This window comes from Adelges cooleyi, unplaced genomic scaffold (genome assembly GCF_023614345.1).
Source record: "Adelges cooleyi isolate 19-005CV unplaced genomic scaffold, UGA_ACOO_1.1 ACOO_flye_CR_arks_rails_tigmint_CR_PRNA_23, whole genome shotgun sequence".
NCBI classification, from domain to species: Eukaryota; Metazoa; Arthropoda; class Insecta; order Hemiptera; family Adelgidae; genus Adelges; species Adelges cooleyi.
The window spans coordinates 1,500,252-1,514,743 of NW_026095893.1; the positions used below are offsets into that span (position 1 = coordinate 1,500,252).

General features: G+C 28.8%; 1 long non-coding RNA gene across 1 annotated transcript; it reads right to left on the reverse strand.

Moving 5' to 3' along the window:
• Positions 1-894: 894 nt before the first annotated feature.
• On the reverse strand, positions 895-2,304 carry LOC126835418 (uncharacterized). Its single transcript, XR_007685199.1, has 3 exons — positions 2,182-2,304; positions 1,155-1,358; positions 895-1,039 (listed from the first exon to the last, which is right to left on the reverse strand). It is a non-coding gene; the product is annotated as an uncharacterized LOC126835418 (long non-coding RNA).
• Between the last annotated feature and the right edge of the window lie 12,188 nt (positions 2,305-14,492).

The following is a 14,492-nucleotide window of genomic DNA, read 5'->3' on the forward strand; positions in this document are numbered from 1 at the left end:
TATTATATTATTCTCAAAAAAATTAGTTTTTAATATGTTAAGCTTTACTGGCAATATGCGTCTCATATAATTGTATTATTCACTACATCAACTAAACAATGTATAGCAAACTTTACATAGCACCCTGGTAAAAATAATTGATATTACATTTTTGTGAACTGTCCTAGAACGTTCTGCAGTAACGATCATCAACTCCATCAACTCTATTGCAGCGGGCCCTGTGCAAGTTTCAATTATAATATATTATATAAGAACTCAGAGTACATCTAACGTGATTATATTTATACTTTATTCTTACGGTAAGAATCAAATTGCTCTTCTCGCGGCATAAACATACCAAACCCATTGAAAATTTTTTTAACTTCCAAAGGATCAATGCTACCGGTTGCTTCAGCTATATGTGATCGATACAAGTCCATGAACTCTTTTATTTGATTTTCGTTTAGACCATTGCCCTAAAAAATAAGCAAAAAGTATAAATATAAGTCAGCTATAAAAAAAATGTGTACGCGTGTTTTATTATATGCAATTGTATAATTTTTAGCGATTTAATAATTACTATTTAGCAATTTTCAAAAATTACAAATAGTAAGATCTTGTTCTTTTATTTTTTTTTTTAAATCCTATCCGAGTTTTCCTAATTGTTATACAATGATTTTTCGTTTAATCTTCTTTTATACGGTTTCCATTTGATGTTCCTAAAAATGCTATTATTCGTTGCATGAATATTTGCTTACTTCAGGTAGAAAATCTATCATGACCGACAAGAATTCCACTGCGGATTCAAAAGCCACACCTAAAATGTAATAAATGTAGTTTGTTAACTTGATGTAAACGACTACCTCAACCTTAATTTAATATTACCACTTTCAGTCCAAGGGGTTGATGATACGGCCTGATATAATTGTTCTCCTTCAAATTTTAAGTATGTATAAAAATTTACTATATCTTCACGAGTAAGCCATCGTTTTAAATTTATGGTATATTCATAAAACATTTTGACGTAATAATCTACTTCAAAGGACGTCAGCATTCGATTCTATGTAAAATATTAAACATACACGAATATTTCGCTAACATGTATCTGTGATATTTTTAAATTTGTTAATAGTTGAAATGTTTTAATGTTAAACTAGTTCTATAAGATCAAATACCTCAAAGTTGTCATTTGTTCCTTCATACGCTAACGCCAAAACTAAATTCTTAATATTGAAATGACGTGGCTGGTTAAATTTCCATTCAAAATCAATATTCGGATATTTAATTCCAAAATCCTCCTTCTTACTGTGTGGGATATTAATCGGATATTTGTATAGTAAAATACATTTTTCTATTTGCTCCTTATTTAGTCCGGTGCTCTAAGTAAAGTAAAATGGTTTATAGTTAAATACTAGTACCGGGTGATATATCAAATGTAAGACACTCATTTTCTGGTAAAACGATTTCAATATTATAGTTTTACTAATGTTTACTAAGAATTACAATATTATAAATTTATCAAAAATGTATCTTTTTTAAGATCTAAGAAGTTCTCAGGCAACCTAAATAATTAATATAGAAACCCGATTTTTAATTGTTAACCTTTTTTATGTAAAAAAATTGGGTTTTAATATTGAAAAAGTACATATTTAATTTTATTAATTACAAGAAACAGAAATTTTTAAATAAAAATCTACTTCTTATATAACATAGTAAAACAGCCAAAAAATGTAAATCTCTTAGCACAATTAAGATTGGACCATTCTATGTAGTCGAATTTTTTTATGGAATTTTGGTCTAAAATAAACCGAAATGGCTTTTACTCATAGAAAAAATTGTTTAAACTAAAAATAATACCTTGAGTCATATACAAACTAACTGATATATTAATCGACATGGTCGAAATTTAATAAAACCTCTTTTTTCTTAAATATTACCTACAAAACTCCTTAAAAGCAGACCGCATGCAATCCCTTTAAGAACTAATTTTTCAAAACTAGTTTTCGACCAGTCAATATTTGTAGTAATTTTTTTTTTAAAAAAAAGGGATAAAATATAATATGCGTTACCTTTTAAATGTTTAAGGTCATAATAGTTTAACGTATAAGTTTTAGGACTAAATTAATTACATAAGTCACCTTGTTCAAGTATATAATTATATTTATTTTAGGAAATATTATTTTAGAGTAATTAGTATCTTACCCATACTGATGTAAAGAAATACACCGCGTAGAAAATAACAACACTTTTAAAATGCATAATAGTTTTTAAAATAATTGAAATCCAATGAAGTACGTGTAGAATAGAACGACTATTGCCGCTGAAGTTAAAATAACGAACTAACAGAAAAACTTTGTTAGTGACGAAATTCTATAAGCTTATGTGTTTGCTATTTGATTGTTTACACAAAATTGTATATTGTATATTTTGTGTATTATTGTATTTTTTTATTCTGGTTTTCGGTTATTGTAATATTTTACTGAATCACAATTAGTAGGTAGCCAAAACCGTATGTTGGGAGTAGATAATACATTTTAGGAAATTGATCATATCGTTTTAAACTTTATATTAAATTGTGGTGCGATATCTGATTGATCAGCTAAATCTATATATATATATTGTATATAAATATGTTTTTTTTAAATAAGCGATTTAGAAACTAAATAGTTATCACGGGATTAAATATAATAAAAAAGTATTATATTGTAAGAGAAAATAACTATCAACTTTCAAGCTAAAATTGTATAATAAAATGATTAAATCCTACATTGGTAACCGTCGATCGGTTAACACTAACCAGCAACCCCTATTTTCTTTCTGGTTATTGAAAATACGGTACATTTTTATATGAAGCCTTTGGGTTTTATGAAAGCCATTCTAGAGACTGGGGGTCTTAAGCATGGAGTATGGGCCCCCTAGTTATTTTTATAGATTCGTATAGAAAATATTTGATGATGCATCTAACCTATATTTTAGGCTTTCGAGTATTTAAACCCATTTTTGTACGCATTATAGACTTGAGGTTCAGTAATAGTTTTCAAAACTTATTTTGAGCAGATTATATATTGAATAATTTACCTACACGACGTTAACCGTTTTTAAAATGTGTTTTATAAACCAACGGTATATTATTCCACGCTAAAAAATGTGTCAAACAGATATTTTATCGACACGTAAGTTTGAATTGAAAACCTATTCGCTTACTGGTAAAACTAAATTGTTTTTGCGTTGCCTGCTGTTGTTGTCGATGTGATTGTTCTTATTTGTTCATATGTTTTGAATGCGAAAATGATTCACTGAAACACGAGTGTTTTTTGGTCTAATTAAGTCGATTTCTACTATATGCATATAATTATATGAAAATTGTTGTTTTCTTGTATTCGCAGTATTTTTTGTCATTGAAAATTATTTTAATATTATAATACATATAAAACCAATCTAACATGTAGTATATTTTAACTATACAGTTAACTTTGTATACTTCTACTTTGAGTCTAATTTTAGTTCCAATCACTACGGTTAAAACATATAAAGTCAAATTTTCTGCAACTTTTAGGAAAAAAGATTTATTAATTCCATAATTTTTCCAAAAAACATGCTTAATTTTAAAGTTGATTTAGTTGAATGTACGCCAGCACTTTATAAACAAAATTAAATTTATGAAAAAATGTATATATTTGTTTAATGAGCTAGTATGTCACTTTGTTATGTTCAATATATTCAATACATAAAAAAATGTTGATCTGTACATGTAATTTGTTTAATATTTTTTTTATATAAACTACTTTATTAATAAAACAATACAATAAAATTGACTGCTTAATTGACGGAGTTGTTTCCTAAAGACTTTAGATATTTGTAAGCTGCGTTATAAAGAATCTCCAAAAACATTCATCACAGCTAAGTTTAGTAATCTTATTATTTATTTTTAGTAAACGTTTAGTAATTATCAGCTTAATTTAAGCCGGTAGTTCCGACAGGCGATTCGTAGAACTTAACTTTGTTTTCTGGTTTCCCACTCATGATATTTCTGTAACGGTAAATTTTTCAACAACGTTGGCATTTTATTTGTTTTAAATAGTTATTTCTTATCACTGAGATTCCGTTCATAAAAATATGGTCTAATAGTTTGTGACTCAGTTACATTACATCTTAAATTGATAACAAAACTCACTTTCGTTTTGTTCTGGGAAATAAAATTAGAGTTTGTGTCACGCAAACATTAAACGATCAGACCGTGATTGTTTTTTTAATTAATAACTATTAAATTAAATAATCTTCATATTACTAAACCTTTTGTTAGTACTTACTCTGTTTTGGTTTCCTGCTTCTGATTTCGCTACACAATGAATCTCTTCGTACACTTCCTGGTGGCGTTTTCTAAACAGATCCGCGATCATTGTTCGAACTTTGTGGTGAGCCGAGTTGCGTAACAGTTCAGACCTGGGACAGGATCCACGAATGTGAGGGAGTGTTTCCATTAGTTGCTTCTCACCGCAGATTGGATTTCTGCAGTGGCTATTCCCTGGACTTTGTCCACCCGTTGCCCTATTGGCTATTGTGTTCATGGACATTTTTTTTGAGTTAGTCCGTTCACTACTGGTTAATCCTACATTGTTTGAGACCCAATTGTTTGTTAATTTCTTCATCGATATCTCTCGCCGACTTTAAGTGAGCATCGTTAATACGACTGAGCGTTTGACAAATGTTTTAATGTTGAAGTGAAGCTTGCCATTGCACTGTAAGGATACCAAGGCCTCTTAGCTTTCGTCCGGTATAATATACTGGTGTGGGTGTTACTGTACTGGCCATAGGTGTTTGATATGTCGGTATCTGATATTTGTTTGAGCGCATAGTCTTGGTATGCATTGAAAATAGTCGATGATAGTTGGGACCCTTGTGCGACACAACAATGTAATTGAATTTGGTTGGACCTCATTTTATATATTTCCAACTTTGTTGAATTTGTCGTGACCAATGATGTCACCAGTTTTGTTTAATTCGTAGGTAGTGGCAGGGAGTTAAATGTATTTCTTATGTGATCATGACCAATCCTATCAAACGCTTTTGACAAATCAAGCATTACAGTGCGTATGTCACTCTTTTTTTCTATGGCTGAACGAAAACATCCGTCCACAATCGATGCGTTTATGTGAACACCGGATATTCCATTAATAAATCTTCTTTGTAGTTGGCTGAAGTGGATCGTTTCTCTTATTGCCTGGTCAAGACATCGTTCAATTATGCGACGAATGACGCTGAACATATTATTTGGTCTCCAGTTTTTTAAGTCAGTTTCTGTGCCTTTACCTTTAAAAATTAATATGGTTCGCTCAGTTCGCAACTTTGATGGGACAAAGTCCCATGCCAACATTATCTTAGCAATGGCTAAAATTGCAGGTGCACATTTAGCCTTTCGGATGGTTCTGAGTACAACTCCATCAGGCCCTGGAGATGTATCGATGGATATCTTCTTGATTGCTAACTCTACATCGCATAGCTTGATGTCAAAGTCTTCTAACTCACTGCTGTTGATATACATCTAGAGTTCTATGATTTGGTGTTTTCGTAGCTGTTTTAGTGGAGTTCAACACGTGCTGTGCTACTTTACGCCGTTGATTTGCGTATTGCCATTGTGCCAAATCGTATTTATATTGATCGCTGATCACTTTTTTTCTCCGTTTAGACAATCTCTGTGGATTTGTCGTATTTTTATATCCCCGGTCGTTGCTAATCCTTTTTTCCTTTTCCTGTAGTATGCTACAGCCGGATGTACAGGGCCGGGGAGATGATTATTGGCCTCAAACAGAAAGCAAACAAATTTTGAGACTAAAGAGTCGACAAATTCTACTGTCTCGATCTGAGGTGGTAGTTGAATGAATCTAATAAATTCCGTCTCAAAATGTGTTGCCTCTTGGATTATTTGATTAATGGAGATATCATTATCAACAGAGTTTAATACATTATTTACCAGGGTCGTACCCATTGTCTGACGTTGGGTATTATCTTGAGTGCCTGTAGGTAAGCCATCTATAATTCTATGAACTCTTATTTGAGCACACGCTCCAGAGGCTTTAGCCAAATGTCCATTTAGAGAAATACATGTTTTTCCACAACCGGGGAATGTCACTTTTGGTTTCGTGCTCCTTGATGTTCCTGTATCTGCAACCAAATTGGCATTGCCTCTAGATGGCCCCGGCCCGCCGTTATTAAAAGGGCGTCGCACCGCCCATTTTTAAGGAGTAAAGAATAGGCAATTTTTTACAAAATCTTAATTTTAAGGTTAAACTGTGATGTGTAATTATTAGTTCAATAACTAGGACTTTATTTTTGTAATATTTGTTATTATAATCGTCCATTATTATACTGTTTAAATTGTCCTACAATTTATTGTATTAAAACGACTATAGTTTATTTGAAACATGTTTTTATATTTATACATAATTTATTTTCCCACTTCTTATTTAGTAAAACACTCAATGTTGTTAAAGAAATTTCTATACTAAAACAAAATATAAGGTTATACTAAAATTTGTATAAAATGGGTGGTAAAGCCCCTTTTTGTTACTACTCAAGTTCAGTCAAATTCTCTTTTACCAAAAAAATAGCTTAACAAGCATAACTAAATTAATATACAGGTTGCTATAAGAGATTCCAAAATCACCCCTCCCTAAATCCTGTTACCCAAGGACGGAAAAATCACAATGACCTTGAAATATCATTGTATGGTAAAGAAAAAAAATGATTCACATAGGTGGTTTTATCATAACTTTAAAAAAATCGTCAACAAGTCATGTTGGCCTTGAAATTCTAAAGACCATGAGTATTTGTCGGACACCGTTATTAAAATGCAAGTTAAACATGGGTATCTAAAAAATAGACACTGTCTTTTGGCTTTGTATAATATTTTTAACACAAACGAGCACTGTATTTCATTTATGCACATGCAAATTAAACGTACACGAATCACGTGTTTTATATAGATATTTTTCGAGTTACGCTTAGGCAAGATTATGAAATGCAATTGATCACAATATTTGAATATCACCGTCATGTTCACACTTAGCTATAAATAACACAAATCACATGAAACGATATCTATATATATATATATATATATATATATATATAGTCGGTAACGTTCAGCGTTCGCACAGATTTTCCAATTGACCCCCAGCTCAATGACATATCCATGTTAAAAAAATTAGGGGTCTCATTTTAGGTCAAGACGAACCAATAAGTCCACTGATCAACGGAATCTCGCAAAAGCCTGATATATATATATATATATACAGGGTGATACATTAATAATTATACGCTTATTTTTTCTGAAAACATTTTTTTACACAAACTGAAGTGTCTCCAATTAACACAACTACAAAAATTACAGGTTTTAGTAGCAAGTTTGAAGGTACTTGTATATTATTGTAAGGTGTGTGTTTTACAACGATATATTATTTTGTTTTCATTATTGATGAGCAAAAGTTTGTCAAAGCAAACGAATGCAGCCAAATAACGGCTGAAAACGTTTAGTACTTTTTCTGGGGGTCTAAAAAAGGTGGACTTTTGTAAAACTTAAATGTAAACTTATACGCTTGATTTTCTTTTTAAATTAAGAATATTTTTCCGAAAATACCGAGCAATCTTTAGCAATTGATATTTTGATTGTTTTTTATGCTAACTACTGAAAGTAACGATAAATATGTAAAATATTGAAATTTGTCATAAACAGTCGAACAAACGGTGGCCTTAGTTGATAGTTGTTAAAGTATATTATGATGCGAGTCTTTTTTTTTTGCGATTCAGCTGCTACGGCTGACGATACACAAATACAAATGTATACCTCTTGGGACAAAATATATATTATAGGCAAATTGTGAAATGTAGTACCTACATTTTTTTTTATATAACTTACTAAAAGTTGTAACAGTAAATCATTAAAAAGCTATCTTTATTGTAATTTAATACATAAAAAAAAAGTAAAGGAAATAAGTAAAAATTTCAAAATTATGGAAAAATACAAAAAAATTCAAAATCGTCATAAGCGGTTTCAATTTATTAAATTTTTAAAATATAATTTGATCATCTCCGGAAAATATTTTTGTTAACTGATTGTATAACGATATCTTTATTATCGTCATACTGGTTAAATTTGATTTTCCAATTTTCTATAACATCCTCAATCGCTACATTAATAAAATATTAAATTATAATTTAAATTTTATGATAACTAGTACAAAAGGGTAAAGGTGCAGTGGGCATAAATAGCTAAAACAATTCATAGAGAATTTGGCCCCTTAAATTATTGAATTTATTATTCAGTTCTATTTTGAACGTTGTGAATACTGCAAATATGACCCCACTCACCATGACAATTTGAAACACCTGGTATTGCGCTTCGTTGTATTATTTTACTCGCGTGACAAATAAAATTTGTACTAAAAAAAAAATACTTTAAACAAAAGTATGTACATAAAATTTAATACAACATTTGAGATTCGGTAATTTTTTTAAAGTATTACAGATAGATTGTTTTGAATTAGAACTGTTACCATTATAACATAGTCAACTCATAATATCATTTCGCAAGAATTTGGTTTTTTTTGTGTTTGTGCGAGTGTTCGTTATAACAGCTTCAAAAATCGAATGTTATACCTACTAGTATAAAGCATACACAATACCATATTCTCGAATCAGATACAGTTTTACAGAATTTGTATACATAGATGTCATAACATATATATTTTTTTCAGATTAATCAATCTGTTAATTTTCTATAACTTTGCAGATATTTATTATTTCCGTATTTTTTCTGTACTCCAAATAACCTGTAGCCCATAAAAATCATAATTACATTCGCATAGTCAAAAAGGCGATAACAGCAGTAAATTAATACTAATAAATGTGGTATTATAAATTTATAAAAAAATATGTTAAAAAAACACAGTTGTAATGTTCCGGAAGAAAGTTAACTAAGTGCTTAAGGAACTCTGATAATAGTACGCCGTCTAAGACCACTTTGCGTGAAAAAAACTAATTTCGAAAAAAAAAAATTGTTCATAAAAATTATAATAGGTATTTAATAAAATAAAAACAATTGTATTTTGGTACTGAACTATTTAATCATCGTCGTAATACTTATTCTTACATATTGTGACAAAAAAAAATCATATAATTTTATTATTATTGTAGAGGTATAAGACATTAAAATATTTCAAATATTATAATTAATAAATAAATTTAAACATTTCAATAATTCAAATAATATGTTAATGATTATTCAACAGTTGTATTATTTGTTATGTAGAAAAATAAAAATTCCGCAATGTTCATTTTTTTTGAAGAAAAATCAAATAATGATCGAAGTTTCTCGCAAATTTCTCCACAATAGTTTGTTCTTGAAGATTGCGGATTGTTAGTGAGTAAATCTTCCAGAAACCTTTTTGCTTGGCTCTCATAGAGCAGACCGTCATGGTCCGTATCATATCCTTTAAAACCAGCTACCAATAATCTGACCTCTTGTGTACTCAACACAATCTCCTAAAAAAAAGACAAAGTAAATATATGTATAGCGTGTAACGAACAATTAAATAATAGGCACAGTAAAAATACATAGTTGGTCCAATAAAAAAGGATGGTTAAAAAGCGACACAATAAGTTTCTAGTTGGTATAGGTAACTAAAAAACTACTTGGACCGACTATTTATTTTTCCCGTGAGGAGTAATGCTTGACAGCAAAGGAATTTTAAATGGATATGCTTTAGCATTACCGATCCGTAAAACCGTACAATTAATAAATATTGCATATTTAAGCAAAATGCTTTTATAATTTGACCACGAAAAATTGTTAAGCTTGTCTCCTTGTACACTACTCGTTAAATAACTAAGTAAAATTCACACTAAAACAACAAGTGTACACAAAAAAATGAAAGAACGAAAAAGTCGTAAGACCTTAACGGCCTACCCTATCTTTATAAATAATATATTTACACTTTTTACGCATAGGATCCTAGTACTTTTCCTAAATAAAATAACATTCTATCGCGCTGTGTTTGGATAACTTTGGCTTTTTTATATTATATTATTCTCAAAAAAATTAGTTTTTAATATGTTAAGCTTTGCTGGTAGAATGCGTCCCATATAATTATATTATCCGCTATATCAACTAAACAATGTATAGCAAACTTTACATAGCACCCTGGTAAAAATAATTTATATTACATTTTCGTGAACTATAGTAGAACGTTCTGCAGTAACGATCATCAACTCCATCAACTCTATTGCAGCGGGCCCTGTGCAAGTTTCAATTATAATATATTATATAAGAACTCAGAGTACATCTAACGTGATTATATTTATACTTTATTCTTACGGTAAGAATCAAATTGCTCTTCTCGCGGCATAAACATACCAAACCCATTGAAAATTTGTTTAACTTCCAAAGGATCAATGCTACCGGTTTCTTCAATTATATGTGATGTATACAAATCCATGAACTCTTCTATTTGACTTTGGCTTAGACCATTGCCCTAAAAAGTAACCAAAAAGGATAAATATAATTAAGCTGTAAAAAAAATGTCTACTCGTGTAATATTTGATGCAATTGTATCATTTTTAGCGATTTATTAATTGCTATTTAGTAATGATTCTCTAACTGTTAAAACAACATTTTCAAATTCAATTTATCCATAAAAATTTATATGGTCAATTTTCAAAAATTGCAAATAGTAGGACCTTGTTTTTTTATTTTTTTTTAAATCCTTCCCGAGTTTTCCTAATTGTTATACAATGATTTTTATTTTATTTTTATTTTATAAGGTTTCCATTTGATGTTCCTAAAAATACTATTATTCGTTTCATGAATATTTGCTTACTTCCGGTAGAATATCTATCATGACCGACAAGAATTCCACTGCGGATTCAAAACCCAAACCTAAAATTTAATAAAAGTAGTTCGTTAATTTGATGTAAACCATTACCTCGACCTTAATTTAATAATACCTCTTTCAGACCAAGGGATAATTCTCATGGCCTTATCTAATTGTTCCTCTTCTATGTTTATGGATCTTAAAAAATCTTCTATTTTTGCATAAGGAAGCCATCCAGGTTGTTTTAAATTTACGGTATATTCATAAAACTTTTTGACGTAAAAATCTACTTCAAAGGACGTCAGCATTCGATTCTAAGTAAAATATTAAACATACACGAATATTTCGCAAAAATGTATCTGTGATATTTTTATATTTGTTAATAGTTGAAATGTTTTAATGTTAAACTAGTTCTATAAGATCAAATACCTCAAAGTTGTCTTTTGTTCCTTCATACGCTAATGACAAAACTAAATTCTTAATATTGAAATGACGTGGCTGGTTAAATTTCCATTCAAAATCAATATTCGGATATTTAATTCCAAAATCCTCCTTCTTACTGTGTGGGATATTAAACGGGTATTTGTATAGTAAAATACATTTTTCTATTTGCTCCTTATTTAGTCCGGTGCTCTAAGTTAAGTAAAATGGTTTATAGTTAAATACTAGTACCGGGTGATATATCAAATGTAAGACACTCATTTTCTGGTAAAACGATTTCAATATTATAGTTTTACTAATGTTTACTAACAATCACAATATTATAAATTTATCAAAAATGTATCTTTTTTAAGATCAAAGAAGTTCTCAGGCAACTTAAATAATTAATATAGAAACCCGATTTTTAATTGTTAACCTTTTTTTTGTAAAAAAATTGGGTTTTAATATTGAAAAAAGTACATATTTATTTATTTAATTACAAGAAACAGAAATTTTTAAATAAAAATCTACTTCTTATATAACATAGTAAAACAGCCAAAAAATGTAAATCTCTTAACACAATTAAGATTGGACCATTCTATGTAGTCGAATTTTTTTATGGAATTTTGGTCTAAAATAAACCAAATGGCTTTTACTCATAGAAAAAATTGTTTAAACTAAAAATAATACCTTGAGTCATATACAAACTAACTGATAATTTAATCGACATGGTCGAAATTTAATAAAACCTCTTTTTTCTTAAATATTACCTCTACAAAACTCCTTAAAATCAGACCACGTACCAGTCAACATTTTTAGTATTTTTTTTTTTTTTTTTTTAAGTTAATAAAATATAATATGCGTTACCTTTTAAAAGCTTAAGGCCATAATAGTTTAACGTATAAGTTATAGGACTAAATTACATAACTCACCTTGCTTAAGTACATATGCATACTTATTTTAGGAAATATTATTTTAGATTAATAATTATCTTACCCATACAGATGTAAAGAAATACACCGCGCAGAAAATAACAACACTTTTAAAATGCATAATAGTTTATAAAATATTAGAAATCTAATGAAGTGTAGAATAGAACAACTATTGCCGCTGATGTCAAAATAACGAACTAACAGAAAAACTTTGTCAGTGAAGAAATTCTATAAACGTTATGTGTTTGCTTTTTTATTATTTACACACGGTGTACAGTCACTGGAAAGGTGGAAGTCGTAGAGACATACAAAATGGTATATTATATTTTTTTTGAATTATTGTATTTTTTTATTCTGGTTTTCGGTCATTGTAATATTTTACTGATTGTTCTTATTTACACAAATGTTTTGTATGCGAAAATATTTCACTGAAACACAAGTATTTTTTGGTCTAAATAAGTCGGTCCCAACTATATGCATAATGTTGTTTTCATGTATTCGCAGTATTTTTTGTCATTGAAAATATTTTTATATTATAATAAATATAAAACCAATCTAACAAGTAGTATATTTTAACTATACAGTATACTTAATATACTTCTACTTTGAGTCTAATTTTAATTCCAAACACTATGGTTAAAAACATATAAAGTTAAATTTTCTGCAACTTCTAGGAAAAAAAATTTATTAACTCCATAATTTTTCCAAAAAACATGCTTAATTTTAAAGTTGATTTAGTTCAATGTACGCCAGCACTTTATAAACAAACGTTGGCATTTTATTTTTTTTAAATAGTTATTTCTTATCATTGAGATTCCGTTCATAAAAATATGGAGCAATAATTTGTGGCTCAATTACATTACACCTTAAATTGATAACAAAACTCACTTGCGTTTTGTTCTGGGGAATAAAATGAGAGTTTGTGTCACGCAAACTTTAAAAGATCAGACCATGATTGATAAAAGAATATTTGGCGTATGCCGCAATTTCCTTACATTTAAAGAGAGTAAAAAAAATAATATTCTTTAATATTTGATTGTGTTTACTTTACAACATTTACAAATTGTTAACACATAGTAAAATAATTGTATTGATAAACTTAAACTACAAATAAATAGTATAAAATTATTAGTACATTATTAGTACAATACTATCCTTTTGACTGACGATAGAAGTATTTAACTAATACATTTACTACTATTTAACAATAAATTTAAAAATTATAAATGTTACTATTTTGAAAATATTAAATTACAAAGATGAAACAAAAACAATATTAATTATATTAAATTAAATATTTTTCAACCTCTATAATACTAATTTTAATTGTTTTTTTTTACAGTTCAAAAAAAGTATTTACTTGATTTACTGAATTCATTACATACAAATTAACTATACCATACTCGATTTCATGTATTTAATACTTTTAATTACTTCTCAATATCTTTTACTGGGCGACATCTCTATTTTATAGACATTTTGTCAGTAGGTAGGACTCATATAATGTGTCCATAACATTTTAAATGGGTAAAAAATCAGGACTACAGTTTTTTGCCTTGAACATGCGTTTTCAGTAAGTCTTTTCCATTTATTCTATATCTCCTCTTCACTCCCCTTTCTCCTTCCTGTCTCCTCCCCAGCCAGCCTATGGTGACAAAAATCGACAGACCCTATCAATACCCTATCGAGGCCTAATCGTGATCATTATCACCCAAAACATCCATGCTAAAATTCAAATTTTAATTTTTTAAGAAATAATATATAATTGGAAACAATAGCACATAACTTTTGTTAACAATTATATTATTCCATTTGGTTTTTTATTAATATCCCATCTTGTTATAGACCTAAAATTATAATATTTTAATATAAATAAAAACACAAACAACATAAATATGATTTTTATAAACTTTAAAAATATTGAAATGACCATTTAAAAGAGAAGTTTTTTTGTGCAAATCATTAATTAAAACCCAACTTATTAGGGTTTATTTACTTATTATTATTATAGGTGATTGTACAATTGCCAATCCGACATCAAATCGACATAATGTTTACTATACCTAAATTCTATTACTTTTTTTAAATTAGCGGTTTTAAATAATTTTCAACTTATGATATTATTTCGTTTGAATTTGGTGTTTTTTTGCGTGAGTTCTTGTTATAATAGCTTAGAAAATCGAAAGTTGTGCTAGTAATACATCATAAGTTAACAGCGTTCTCGAAACAGATATACTATTTTAGGATTTGTAGTCACAGGTGTGTTAATATGTTTTTTTCGACTGACATGTAC